Here is a 12,863-nt window from a genome sequence, read left to right as displayed (position 1 = left end):
CTGACTGAGAATCCAGCTTGAGCCGCTTTACGCAGGAGAGCGGGATTTTGTTGACCACCGGCCCTCTAACGTAAAACTATTGCAATATATTTTATTGCAATAGCAATTATATGGACACTCCAGGAGCATTTCTGCCGTCGCCGTCGCCGTGAGGTACCGTATGAAGTCCAAGGGCGTTAAAATCTTCGCAGTGCGCCGTATGCTAGGTGAGCCGGCGATCGCGGCTCAATCTCGCGCACGCAAGGAAAGCGTGCCATCTTTCGTCGAGCGCAAGGCTTCAGGGATAGAGCAGGGAGGCGGGCTGTGTTCTACTTCAGGTGGCCCGGGCGGCCGCGCGCGCCCGCCCGGACCGCTGTATCTTAAAATCAATCAATCAATCAATCAATCAATCAATCAATCAATCAATCAAAAAGGGAGCTTTATTTAAACAATTCAAGGAATGGGGGGGGGGGCGTACAAAAAGTTGGACCAATAGCCTATGTCGCTAGTAGCTGGTCCAATACACAGGTCAACCAAGTACATGTCTGCTTAATGAGTAAGAACATTATTTACATGAACAAGTGCTTTTTTTAAGGAAGAGCTATTACGTTTGGCTAGACGAGAAGAGGCGTTTACATACAAGATCAAAATTTCTGGTTACTTTTATTTCCACAGGCACAGTGTTCCAAGTTATAGCGCCAAAGAACTCTAATAATCGTTCACCGTAGACATTGCTGCAATAAGGAAGGTTTAAGTTAAAGTTAGTTGCTTGCCTGCTGTTTGCACGTGAGAAGTTAAATATGGTGGTGGGTAAGGGAAAGTTGGTGTTGAGTATTTTGTGAACTAAACAAGTGGTCTTATAATTTCTTAACGCCATGAAAGAAAGAATACGAAGGTCAGTAACCAGAACGCTGCTTGGTTGATGAATTGAGGAAAATGTTATTATTCTTAGAGATGCACCATGCAGGGACGAACTCCGCCGCACGCTGTCTTTCCGCGGCTTTGTTCGCGTTGGTGCGAGACGGAGCATGACGGTCAATTCGCTCGCTGCTGCTGCCGCGCTTCGTCACTCCAACGTTTCGTCAGCGAGTTTCTGCGGTCATCAAGTGAGATGCGTTCATATTTGCTTGCGCGCGCGTGACACCATGCTTGTTAATTTAGTTAGTATGCCTATGTTTACAAGTTTATATAGAACTACTATTGTTACTTCGTATGGCTATCCACTAATTTGCTATCGCAATCGATGCTCCGCTTTTCGGGCGAAACTGTGGCTTTATTTAAAAATTAAAATCTCTTGACGTCAAACTTACGTAACCACCAACGCAAGCATCGGGCGGTAACCCGCAGCGTTGTTTGAAGAACCGAATCAAACGCTCCCTTTGTTTGTAGCAGGTTATTTTGTTTGCTTTGAAAGCGATTAGAATTGTCTACTTTGAGCAGTTTATTTTATCTAAGTGGCTGACAAGAGGCGAGGAGCACGCAGCAGTGAAGGATGTTTCGGCGGGGCCGAGTCAGTGCAGTAAAAGTAGATAGCCGGACGAGGAGGGTGGAGCCGGCATCTGCGATTGGTCCGCTTCCCTTCGCGTGCGGTTGCTGTGGGGGCGGCGTACAAGGGAAGGTTTAAAATGCCGCAGAAACGGATCCTTAGCGAAGAAGAGTTGGCAGAGCGATGTCGTATATGCACCAGAAGAGCTTGATAACGCTCTACGGCCACGCAATATTTTTTTTTTTTTATACGCAAGTAAATCAATGTTGTGCGGCAGCTCCGAGTAGCCAGCACCAGAATGATCAACGGGTAGCTATCTTCTGTTCATTTTGTGACAGGGCAGTCTCCGGCTATTCAGAAAAAAATTCGGTTTCGTTCAGCATACTAATGCACCTTGAAGGCGTACGCGTCTCTCTGACGAGGTGAGTTTTCGCGGTTTTGTAACGTCGCCTGACAGACAGGGGAACTGGACGCAACCGAGATATTTTAACCAGTAGCAGAGCGATGGCGACAAAGGCGTCCAGTGAGTGAAAACATTATTCAACATGTCCGGCGATTTGGGCGGGGTGGGGCTATAAGCACCCCAGCTTAGGTGACGGCCTCAAGTCCTTGGACACGGGCGGCTTCCCCGGCGTGCCGGACGGCCCACAGTTGAACGGCGAGGTCGGCGCTGAGCAGGGCCGGCTCCCATCACACCCCGCGGTTCGAGACTGCCATCTCTACCCCGTTCTTTGGGGACTCCTGCTACCGGCGCATTCCCACAGCATGCGCTGCAGCGTCGCTCTGGCTCCGCACGCTTTACACTCGTCGGATGAATAAAGGTCGGAGTAACAGAGGCGAAGGGTCGCCGGGTTCGGATACGTGGGTGTCTGCAATTGCCTCCAGGCAACCGCCTGTTTCTTGTTTAGTTTGGCGTGCGGTGGTGGGTATTTGCATCTGTTCAATCTGTAGCGTTGAGTGATGTCTCTGAAAGTGGTCATGCGATGCCCCCACGTCCAATCCCGCATCGCTCTCACGGTGGGGGAGACATTCAGATTGCTGGCGCAGGCGCCACGGCTCGGCATGTAAGTCCTCGAGCCGCAGCGTGGGCCGTCTCGTTGACCGGATGGGGAGGGTCAGTGTGGGCGGAGGTCCATACGAGGAAATTGTCGTTTTTGCGGCAAATACTGCCGTCATGAAAGGCGTGGGATCACAAATAATTATTGTTTTGGTCTGTTCATGCATAATGAGTGTGATGTAAATAAACAGCGCAACATTCACTCATACCGTAGAACAGGAAGACACACACAAACGTGCTCATCGGTCTGTGTAAAAGTTGCGCTCTTGTGTTTACAACCAGCTGTGTCTTACTAGTACTCACGTACGGGGCAGAAACCTGGAGGCTTACGAAAAGGGTTCTACTTAAATTGAGGACGACGCAACGAGCTATGGAAAGAAGAATGATAGGTGTAACGTTAAGGGATAAGAAAATAGCAGATTGGGTGAGGGAACAAACGCGAGTTAATGATATCTTAGTTGAAATCAAGAAAAAGAAGTGGGGGGGGGGGGGCATGGGCAGGACGTGCACGTAATGAGGAGGGAAGATAACCGATGGTCATTAAGAGTTACGGAATGGATTCCAAGGGAAGAGAAGCGTAGCAGAGGGCGGCAGAAAGTTAGGTGGGCGGATGAGATTAAGAAGTTTGCAGGGACAACATGGCCACAATTAGTACATGACCGGGGTAGTTGGAGAAGTATGGGAGAGGCCTTTGCCCTGCAGTGGGCGTAACCAAGCTGATGATGATGATGATGATGATTTATTTTCATCGTCCATCTATGCCAACTGTCCCAAATGTCTGCTCTTATAATCAGTGTGTACAGGTCATATCAGATGAAGAGTTTGCTCAGTGTCCGTGACGTCACGTGATAGACAGGAGAACTGGGGGGAGGTGGGTGCGAAAATGTCTGACCAATTGTGGAGTGTCGACTGCAAAATTGCAATAAAAACGATTTGAAATAGCTTTAAGTTATATCGCTTCACGCCTCATAAAGGAAGAGCAATTTAGCTGTGTTTCTCTACAAGCACGCTTTTCTACAGCGAAGGAACTGCGACTATAGAAGCGTTGCAGAATGTCCGTACCAAATGTTGACGAAAAATGTATGGGTTCGCCAACAAAGCTAGTGCCATAGAATTTGGCGTGGTGCCCCCCTTTGTGGGAAATTTCTTAAGTTCTTTAATTAGCACTGTGACGACGCAAGGAGGCGCTCGTCGTCGCTTGTCATGTTTCATCAGTTGCCTACTGTTGCTCTCGCTAACGGCAAACGGTGCTACTGCTCCGTTCCCATAGGTCCCACACTTTCAGTCTGGTACCGACGGCGGTCGAAGCGTACTTATGATTTACGGCGAGCTAAAAGAAAATGAATGCATCCATCTGGAATTGCGACATCGATGCGTAATGTAAGAGCGAACGAGCCGACGGTTTAGCCCGAAGGATCGTGTATGCGTACCTCGCGCTTCTGCATTCCGTGCGAACCGGGTAACCGTGACTATAAGCGTCACGAAACGTGATCCGACGACTCGCACTACCCGAGGTTATAGATTAGCCCTTCCTAATTTCGCATCTGCTGCGTTGGATTCCCGCGCTGCGTGCATGCACCTGTCTTTCCACCCTGACGACCTTCCATACACAACCTTCACCTCCGCAAATTGCCAAGGTGAAGGCTACGTAGCTTCTCTCGCCGGCTTCCGTGGCGTTTTGTATTCCCAAAAGTGGTTTTGCGGACAGTCAAGAAAAATTATGTTTTGCGCAGCTTGATGGGACGAAGAGTCTGGAAAAAATGGCAGGAGAGCAATGGCGCCTGCGCGAACTTCTGCGCGTACCCCGGCTCGTATATTAACGAAAAGGTTCTTACGCTAGAATCATTCGTGAGAGAAATGTCTAGCCAGTCCCGATGCTGGACATCTTTAGAGTGAGCGGCCAGCCAGTGGGAACGAGCACTTAAGAACAAAAAAAAAAAAAAAAGAATTGTGAATGTGGCCTCCCGCGTCTACTTCGCTCGTTGGTAACTGCCTGAGGTACGCGATCGTTCAGACCATCCTAATAGGAGGCGAAGGCTGAGCCTGTTGCCGAAATAACATGTACGTTGTGGAATACGCTTACGCCACTCTCGACAAGGGCTCCAATGAGCGGATGAGCGTGTCAACGAAAGCGCTCGTTCGGTGCAATCTCTGTTTTCAATCAGTAACTATAAACCCCATGTTACACGGCAACAAGAAGAAACGCCGTATAAATTAATGTACAAGGACGGTAACGAAAGGCAGCGGTAGCAGATACTAATCAGTAGCAGTAACAGATACTAATTAGTATCTAGTAGCAGATACTAATTCTTCCGAAGGTCCAGCACATTGTACACCCGGAGCACCATAGGTTCAAAATTAACAGTTTTTTGCGATCGCAGAATGAATTCGCTGCGTTGAAATGTATAGGAACGCGACAACACATGCAGAAGAAAGGTGGACGGTTATGCGCAGCTATGCTAATTTGCCCAAACTCGTACGTTTGTTTAACGTTGCCAGTAATTCAGCGAAGCCTCGGCTGTTTACCTGACACACCATTTCACCCACGCCGCCCCTCGACTGACGAAAACGCGCTATGATTGTCGAGTACAGCCGAGGCGTGTCAACGAAGCGCAGTAACCGCTTCTGCCGATGGGTGACTCTGCTTGCCACCCACTTTCTTCAGTGGAGGGGGAGTGCCGAGTGGTAGTAGTGTCCTCGAATACGGAGCACGCTCATTTTCATTCACTCTGCAGTCGACGTTCCATTTCACGCTCGCTCACACTGCCACCCCTCGGCGCCTCCCGTAGCGCGCTTCCTGGCGCATTGGTCCGGACCCCCGTCGCTGCCGTGGTGCGATTTCCGCTTACGTCTTCCCGGCAACAGTAATATCTCCGCTCTCATTCACACCGGCGGGGGGGCGGCTCGACATCCGTTGTCACGGATACTCTCGTCGCCGGTGTGTGTGCGACCGGCGTCCGTCACCCCATTGTGCGTCGGAAACGGAAGTCTCCGTGTCCACACATGCCGGCTGTAGGACGACGACGGCATTCCTAAGATAATTTACGCGCTGGGTCGGAATCGCGTATGCGCGCGCGCCGCTTTATGCGGTCTGTACTGTGTGAGCGCGCGCGCGCACGCTATTTGGTGAATCTTTCTCGCCGGAAATGCCGGGAACGGGCGTTCGTATACCAAAGGCGACACCGCAGCGACGCTATGAAGATGTACCGCTTGAATCGAGGCGGTGCGAGGGTGCTCGCGCGTATTCACCTTCGTTAAGCGCGCGCGTACAAGCGTGAACCACGTCTATGAGTGCAGCAGCGTATACACATACACATCTCGAATAGCGGTCGCGTCCGCGCGTGTAACCGGCCTTGTACGGCGCATGTATGAGCGCTTTGGTCCGACCCGCATACGCGAACACGCGCGCAGGACGTGCTATTTGTGCCGCGCGTTCACGCAGTCCTTACGAAACTGCGGCGGAAGGAAGCGCAACTGTCGCGACATTCATTGTGGGCTCAGTCGTACGAATAATGTTACGGGACGCGTGCACGGCAAAATGGTCCTCTCTGCAGAGAGGAGCGACACACTACGATGCGTGGGCGTAATGATTGACGAGCCTTCCGGAGCCGCTTCGCTTACGTGACTCGTTTCTTTATTTTTGTATTATTAAGTTTAATGTGCGCGAGCCCAGACACGCTCCATATTGCAGAGGCAGATGAGAGAAGGAAATAACTGCATGCGTCGACAGCCACTAGACAAAGACGCAACAGTAGAGACAATGAGCAAAAAACATAGATAGATAGATAGATAGATAGATAGATAGATAGATAGATAGATAGATAGATAGATAGATAGATAGATAGATAGATAGATAGATAGATAGATAGATAGATAGATAGATAGATAGATAGATAGATAGATAGATAGATAGATGTGCGTGCGTGCGTGCGTGCGCGCGCGCGCGCGTGTGTGTGTGTGTGTGTGTGTGTGTGTGTGTGTGTGTGTGTGTGTGTGTGTGTGTGTGTGTGTGTGTGTGTGTGTGTGTGTGTGTGTGTGTGTGTGTGTGTGTGTGTGTGTGTGTGTGTGTGTGTGTGTGTGTGTGTGTGTGTAAGCGAGAAAAAAGAAAGCCGAGGGGCCCGATTTTTATTAACATCACAATAAGCCAACAAATTACGACACCAAGGATAGCATAGGGGAAATTATTCGTACATAATAATTGAATTAAAGAAGTGATAGCTTAATGGAAATGAAAGTGGATGAAAAACCAACTGGCCACAGCTGGGGGCACGAACCCACGTCCACGCATTACGCGTTGTTGCGTACTCCAGGGTAGCGTACCGTACTGCTGCCGAGAAGTAGCGACGCCTGCCCAACGAAGCTCGACCGACATTAGTTATTGGGTAGCGTGGCGTTGTCGGCGGGCTGCAGGCACCCGGTAGATCATGGCGACGAAGCAAGGGCGAGACGATTTGCTAGTGCGAAACTTGCACTGTTTATTCAAAGGTAGTTGAAAGAATAAGAAGAGCATGAAGTAAGAAGTATCAAGTACGAAGTCTCAAGTCTGAAGTCTCTCAAAAGTACACTTCGGAGCCCCTTAAATAGGCTCTCTACAAGTGTGGGCGGGATCTTGCTTCCGTCGAAGGACACGTGACAGGCACGGAGAGAAGGCCCCTCCTCCTGCAATACCAAGCACGGAAGGAGAGGTCGATCCTCTCATCGACGAATCCGGGGAGAAGGTCGGGTGAATGACCTCTCCGGCGTCGTGGGGTCCGGCCAAGAGAAGGTGAGGGGGATGAGGTAAGCACATACGATGCCACGACCATGAGAGGAGTGGAAGAGGTCGCCCGTGGGCTCTGGCTCGGGGGGTAGGGCGAATGACCTCTCCGGCGCTCGTGGGCTCCGGCTCAGGGGTAGGGTGAATGACCGCTCACCACGTGGTGTCAGACGCCAACCCTAACAGCGTGCGATGTTCTTAGCAACTGAGCTACCGAGGCGTTTTCGATCCCATCTACTTTCTGGGGTATTTATGTTTATCTGCTGCAACTAACCCTGGATGGATGCTATGAGCGTCCCTATTGGAACGGGACGGTGGGTTGCGCCACAAAGCTCTTGTTATTATATTGCCTAATGTCCTACATGTGTTTAAAAAAATAAAAGAAAAACCCACGAATAGTTTCCATGACCAAACTTTCTGCACCCCTATTGGGAACTTTGTTTCTTACGCCTCCGTTGTGTGTCGTTTGCTATTTTTCTTCCACCAATCTTCCAATCGCCTCTTATTAATCTCTCTTGCGGACATGTTGGCTTTCTCCTTGCTTTCGCTAAACCCAAGGGCTTCAAGGAGGCCAGAGATGCCTACATCGACCGCTGGGCAGATATCTTCACATTCTAATACAACATGCTCCATCGTTTCCCTAGCTTTAACGCAGCGAGCACGTGCTTCTTCTTCCTTCTTATACCTCGCTTTATAGGTGCATGTTCTAAGGTATCCTGATCTCTCTTCGAAAAGTAATGAGCTTCTTTTTGAGTTATCATAAATTGTTTCTTTCCTGATTTCGTTTTTTCTTCCTAAATAGTTACCTAAATAGTCTTCCTAAATTGTTTATTTTCCATTGCCGCCACCCATGAAATTATCTCAGCCTCTCTTACTTCCCGCTTGACGCTCTTTGTTGCTGTGTTGCTCACCCTACTGACCGCATACTTCCTAATAAGCTTCCTAGTTCCTTTCCTCCACTGTGAACCAATGTTTTTCGTGTACAAATACACCAACGCTCTCCAAGCCCATTTACTTTCTTCTGTATTCCTGAGTCGTTCTTCATAATTAATTGTGCAGTGAGCTTCCCTCACTTCAAAACTTTTCCAACCTATATCACCTTGCACAGCTTCATTTATAGTCTTTTTGTGAGCGTCCAATGCGAAGCATCCCACTGGCCTTTGGTTGGCATCGATTCCTGATTGTACCGCTGACTTCAAGCAAACAGCCGGATTTCGAAATGTAAGTCCTGGAACCGTTACACCTTTCCACATACCTTGGAGCATCTCGTACCTATTGCATCCCCGTAAGGCTCTGTGTTTCATTATGGCTGCATTTATCTTCCCCTCTGCTGTTATTGTTTTTACTGTGTTACTATATATCCATTGCATTCGTTTATCCATGTACCAATGTATTTATGTTCTTTTGCCCGAGCCCTGACCAATATAGACACCTGACCCCATATAGGCACTGTCTGTTCACTGTTTTCATTGAACAATGTAACACCAGATTTTTTAACGCTACATTTCAGACCTAAATTTGCACCTTCCTGTCCACAGATATTAGCCAGACGTTGCATATCACTTTGCTTGTTAGCTAGCAACACAATGTCGTCCGCATTAAACAAACCTGGAAGCTGCTGCTTTACTACCGTACCCGGCTGTTTCTGTGAGATATCAAACGTGATATTGCTTCTCTCTAGCGTGCCTTCCATACTTCCAATGTATATCATAAACCGCAGTGGGGATAAAGGGCACCACTGTCTCAATCCCTTGTTGGTATCAACTTTCTCCTCGTTCTTCGTTCTTTTATTCAACGCAAACGGTATTTTCTAGGTAAATCTCTCTTCAAATTAAGCTGTATACAATCGTCGCTTAAGCTTTCCTCTTATAGAATATCCCACAAGATGTCGTGGTCTACGTTGTCATACGCTCTGTTACGTCTCAACACCACAAAGTCGTTAATTGGACGTTTGCCATGAGTCAAACCACCACCTATCCATCAGCGCCCATCCAGACGTCAACGCAGCGTGGACACCAACTCTTGACGGGTCCCACAAAAAAGTCCCATCACCCCACCATTACCTGGCAGCCTGAGCGAAGGATGAAAAGAACAACGTCGACGACCTGGAAGTCGCAGGATGCTTTCTTGCCACATATTCCGAACCAGTCTCTTCGGAGGCTGAGTTACTGCGGTTTGTTGCGAGCATGGGCGTGGTATCGCAACGGATTTAACAATTGTTATTTGCTGCTGGACAGTCCCCAGATTCCCTAGTCGACTCGCCTTTTATTTTTTTCTCCCTGGGTGTGTTAGCCTGCGCCACCACTCGCAAGCCTCGGCGGCGGATGTGGTACATGCTTTCTACCGCAGGCATCGCGTGTACGTCATCTTTTCGGGTGAAGGCAACTGGTCAATAAACCCGCACGTGCTCTCCCGCGAATAATCCCACGAACACACGCAAAATTGCCGCGCGACTGGCCGCTCGAGGCAATTTGCGTGTATTCGTGGGCTTCTTTCACGCTGGGAAAAACACTTTTATGTAGCGCGTATTGACCAACATAAAGCTGTACCGGGAGTTTTTCATGTTGCTCTACAACTTTCTCGTTGACACTGTTAATCTAATTATAACAATTAAGAAGATGACAAATTAATCAAGACTAATTATTTAATTATGCGGCATGCGAAAAAACAATCTGAATATCTCCAAGCGACAGCAAGCAACGTTACCTTGGTTCGGTCGAGCGACGTGACATTAACACGTCTTTAAAGTTTGGCTGAAGTTATATACATGTCCAAGGCACATTTGGAATCTTCGTGACGCGAAGCTTTCGTGACGTGGTTAATTAAACGCCATAAAACTGTTGATTTTCTGCAGAGGGTCTTGAGGTGCTATACAGCGATTACGGTGCCTGCCCTGAAAACGAACAAGACGTGGAAAAACCCCACCACGTGATCCAGACGATCGCGAATTACACTGTCTCCGGGGTCGGCCCACCTTACTCGGCAAGAAGCCGACCGAGCAGACTCTCCAGACATCAAGAAAACAGGCGTAAAAAGTTTCGATTTAATAAAGAAATCGCGCGCTTGAAGGCGAGTATCTGCTGTATAGTAAGGATGTCTGGGTATCGTTTGCTGTCTCATTGTACAATCGCGTAGAGGACAGTGCCGGCAACCGGCGTATCTGTAGATGTAGTACGCCTGACGAAAGAAAAAATATGGACATGGTGTCAACCAGAACGCTGGGTTAATTTTGTACCACGCGCACTTCCTCTTGCTCATTCACGGTCATCCTGCTGAATGACTGTGAACCATCGCATACGCGCACAAGCCGATTCGTTACGTGAGCGCTGTGCCGTACGTGAGCTAATCGGCAAGACAGCAACAGCAGCACCCAGTACAGCAGTAGTCACGGTGAGCGAAGCCCGTTAGAAGAAAGACAGTGAATAGAAGAGCGCCTGCTATAGACAGGGCTCGGAGCATATTGAAGACCGGCGTCGACTGAATTCTTCGAATGTTGCCCTCATTAACGCCACAGCTGTTGTTTGCCTTGCGGGATGTTTTCTGATATTGCGAACTCTTTATGTAATTCCACTGGTATACATCACAGCGCGACAGACGAAATACAGAGAAAAGAAAACCACCTTACGAGCGCTGACTACAGACTGAAATGTTAATGCCAATCCCATGGAACATACGCACATCTCAGAGTGTGCGCAGAAAAGACCGGTATGAAAAAAAGATAAGCATATTAACACGCTTTTAAGTGCTCAGCTTTCTTAGAATGCAAGGGCAGTGCTTTCTGCATACCGGTTCTTTCTGCTCACGCTCTGAGATGTATGCATATTCCATGGAGTTGGCATTAAAAATTTCAGTTGCAAGTCAGCGCTCGTCCTGCGGTTTTCTTCTGTGCTTCGTCTGTCGCCCTGTCATACCAATGGAGCCGTGCCAACTAGGCCAGCTTTCCACCTTTCTGCATATAATTTAGATACGTCCATTTTTTTTCTTGTTGTTGTTGTTGTTTCTCTCACGCTCCATCTACTTTATTCTACGTTGTCCGGTTCCTGTTGTTCATGATGATGACGACGATGTTAGCATTTTCTTTGAAGCAGGGCGGTGACACAGGCCACCCGCCGAGCTAGTTTCTTTTTTAAATCCTTGTCGCAATTACATCTTCAAATGTATTTCATCGTTTCATGCCACGGGGTTATTCCATCATTTTCATGCTGTCATCATTCAATCGTGATTATGCCGCCGTTGTCATTCCGTCGTCGTCCCACAGTCGGCGTCATACCTTCGTTTTATACCGTCGTCGGGATGCCATCATGGTCATTCCAGCTTCATCATCCAATTTTTGTCATATAGTTGTCGTCACGCCATGGTCGCCGTACCATCGTGGTCATTTAGATGCAGCAGTGTCATCAGTTCTTGTGTCCAAAACAGCATTGAAAACATTGACAGTAGGCCATTGTCAGTTCAAACGATTTTCACATGTCCCCGACAGAAGACATCGCAGCTGAAGGCGACAAAGGGACTACTTCGATTTTTTGAAAGAGACGGGGCTTGGTCAAGCGGCTGTGATAGTGATGTCACGTACCACGCAAGAGTGACGGACTGTAACTGACGATGCGTGTGCTGTGCTACGTGCTCTCTATCTCTCTCCCTTCCCCATCTTCCATCCCTCATGCCCTCCCCCATCCCGCTCCTATGTGTAGGGTAGCAAACCGGTTGAGCTAAACTGGTTAACCTCCCTGCCTTTCCTTCTCTACTTTTTCATTCCTTCCTTGAAGTTCTGCGATCTTCGTCATAAACAGAAGCCGCAACGCCGATAGACACCCATGCTGCGTGCAAGAAGTGATTGGACCCTAGTCGCGCCCTAGTAGCATTAGAAACTTTATTTGTCTTAGAGGTATTGGGCGGGGGGCGGATCCCTCAATCCAGACTCCAATGGTCTCCGCGGCTCGCTGGGCTTGATCGAGATAACAAACAAGGATTGTCCCTGAAGGCTCTTCGTGATGTCCTCGTAGACAGTGAATTGATAACTTCCTTGTGAACAGTAGTTAGTGCGCATTGTAATGCGATTGTTATTCCAGATACTTCAAGCACATTAAGATTAATTAAATTAAATTATGGGGTTTTATGTTCCAAGACCACGATCTGATTATGAGGCCCGCCGTAGTAGGGGACTCCGGAAATGTCCACCACCTGAGGTTCACTAACGTGCAGCTAAGTCTAAGTATTTCGCATTTTCGCATATAAGTATTCGCCTTTCGCCCCCATCGAAATGCGGCCGCCGTGGCCGGGATTCGATCCCGCGACCTCGTACTTAGCAGCCCAACACCACAGTCACTAAGCAACCACGGCGGGTACTTCAGGCACATCTATCTATCTATCTATCTATCTATCTATCTATCTATCTATCTATCTATCTATCTATCTATCTATCTATCTATCTATCTATCTATCTATCTATCTATCTATCTATCTATCTATCTATCTATCTATCTATCTGTCTATCTATCTATCTATCTATCTATCTATCTATGTATGTATGTATGTATGTATGTATGTATGTATGTATGTATGTATGTATGTATGTATGTATGTAT

At 48.3% G+C, this 12,863-nt stretch overlaps 1 protein-coding gene across 8 annotated transcripts in view; it reads left to right on the top strand.

Moving 5' to 3' along the window:
• Positions 1 to 12,863, top strand: part of fray (oxidative stress responsive kinase frayed) — a 247,480-nt gene that overhangs the window by 89,051 nt on the left and 145,566 nt on the right. The gene's annotated exons all lie outside the window — the stretch shown is intronic.

This window comes from Dermacentor variabilis, chromosome 2 (genome assembly GCF_050947875.1).
Source record: "Dermacentor variabilis isolate Ectoservices chromosome 2, ASM5094787v1, whole genome shotgun sequence".
In the NCBI taxonomy this organism is placed as follows: Eukaryota; Metazoa; Arthropoda; class Arachnida; order Ixodida; family Ixodidae; genus Dermacentor; species Dermacentor variabilis.
Note: the sequence above shows the minus strand (reverse complement) of the source record. Positions and strands in the feature narration are given on the sequence as shown.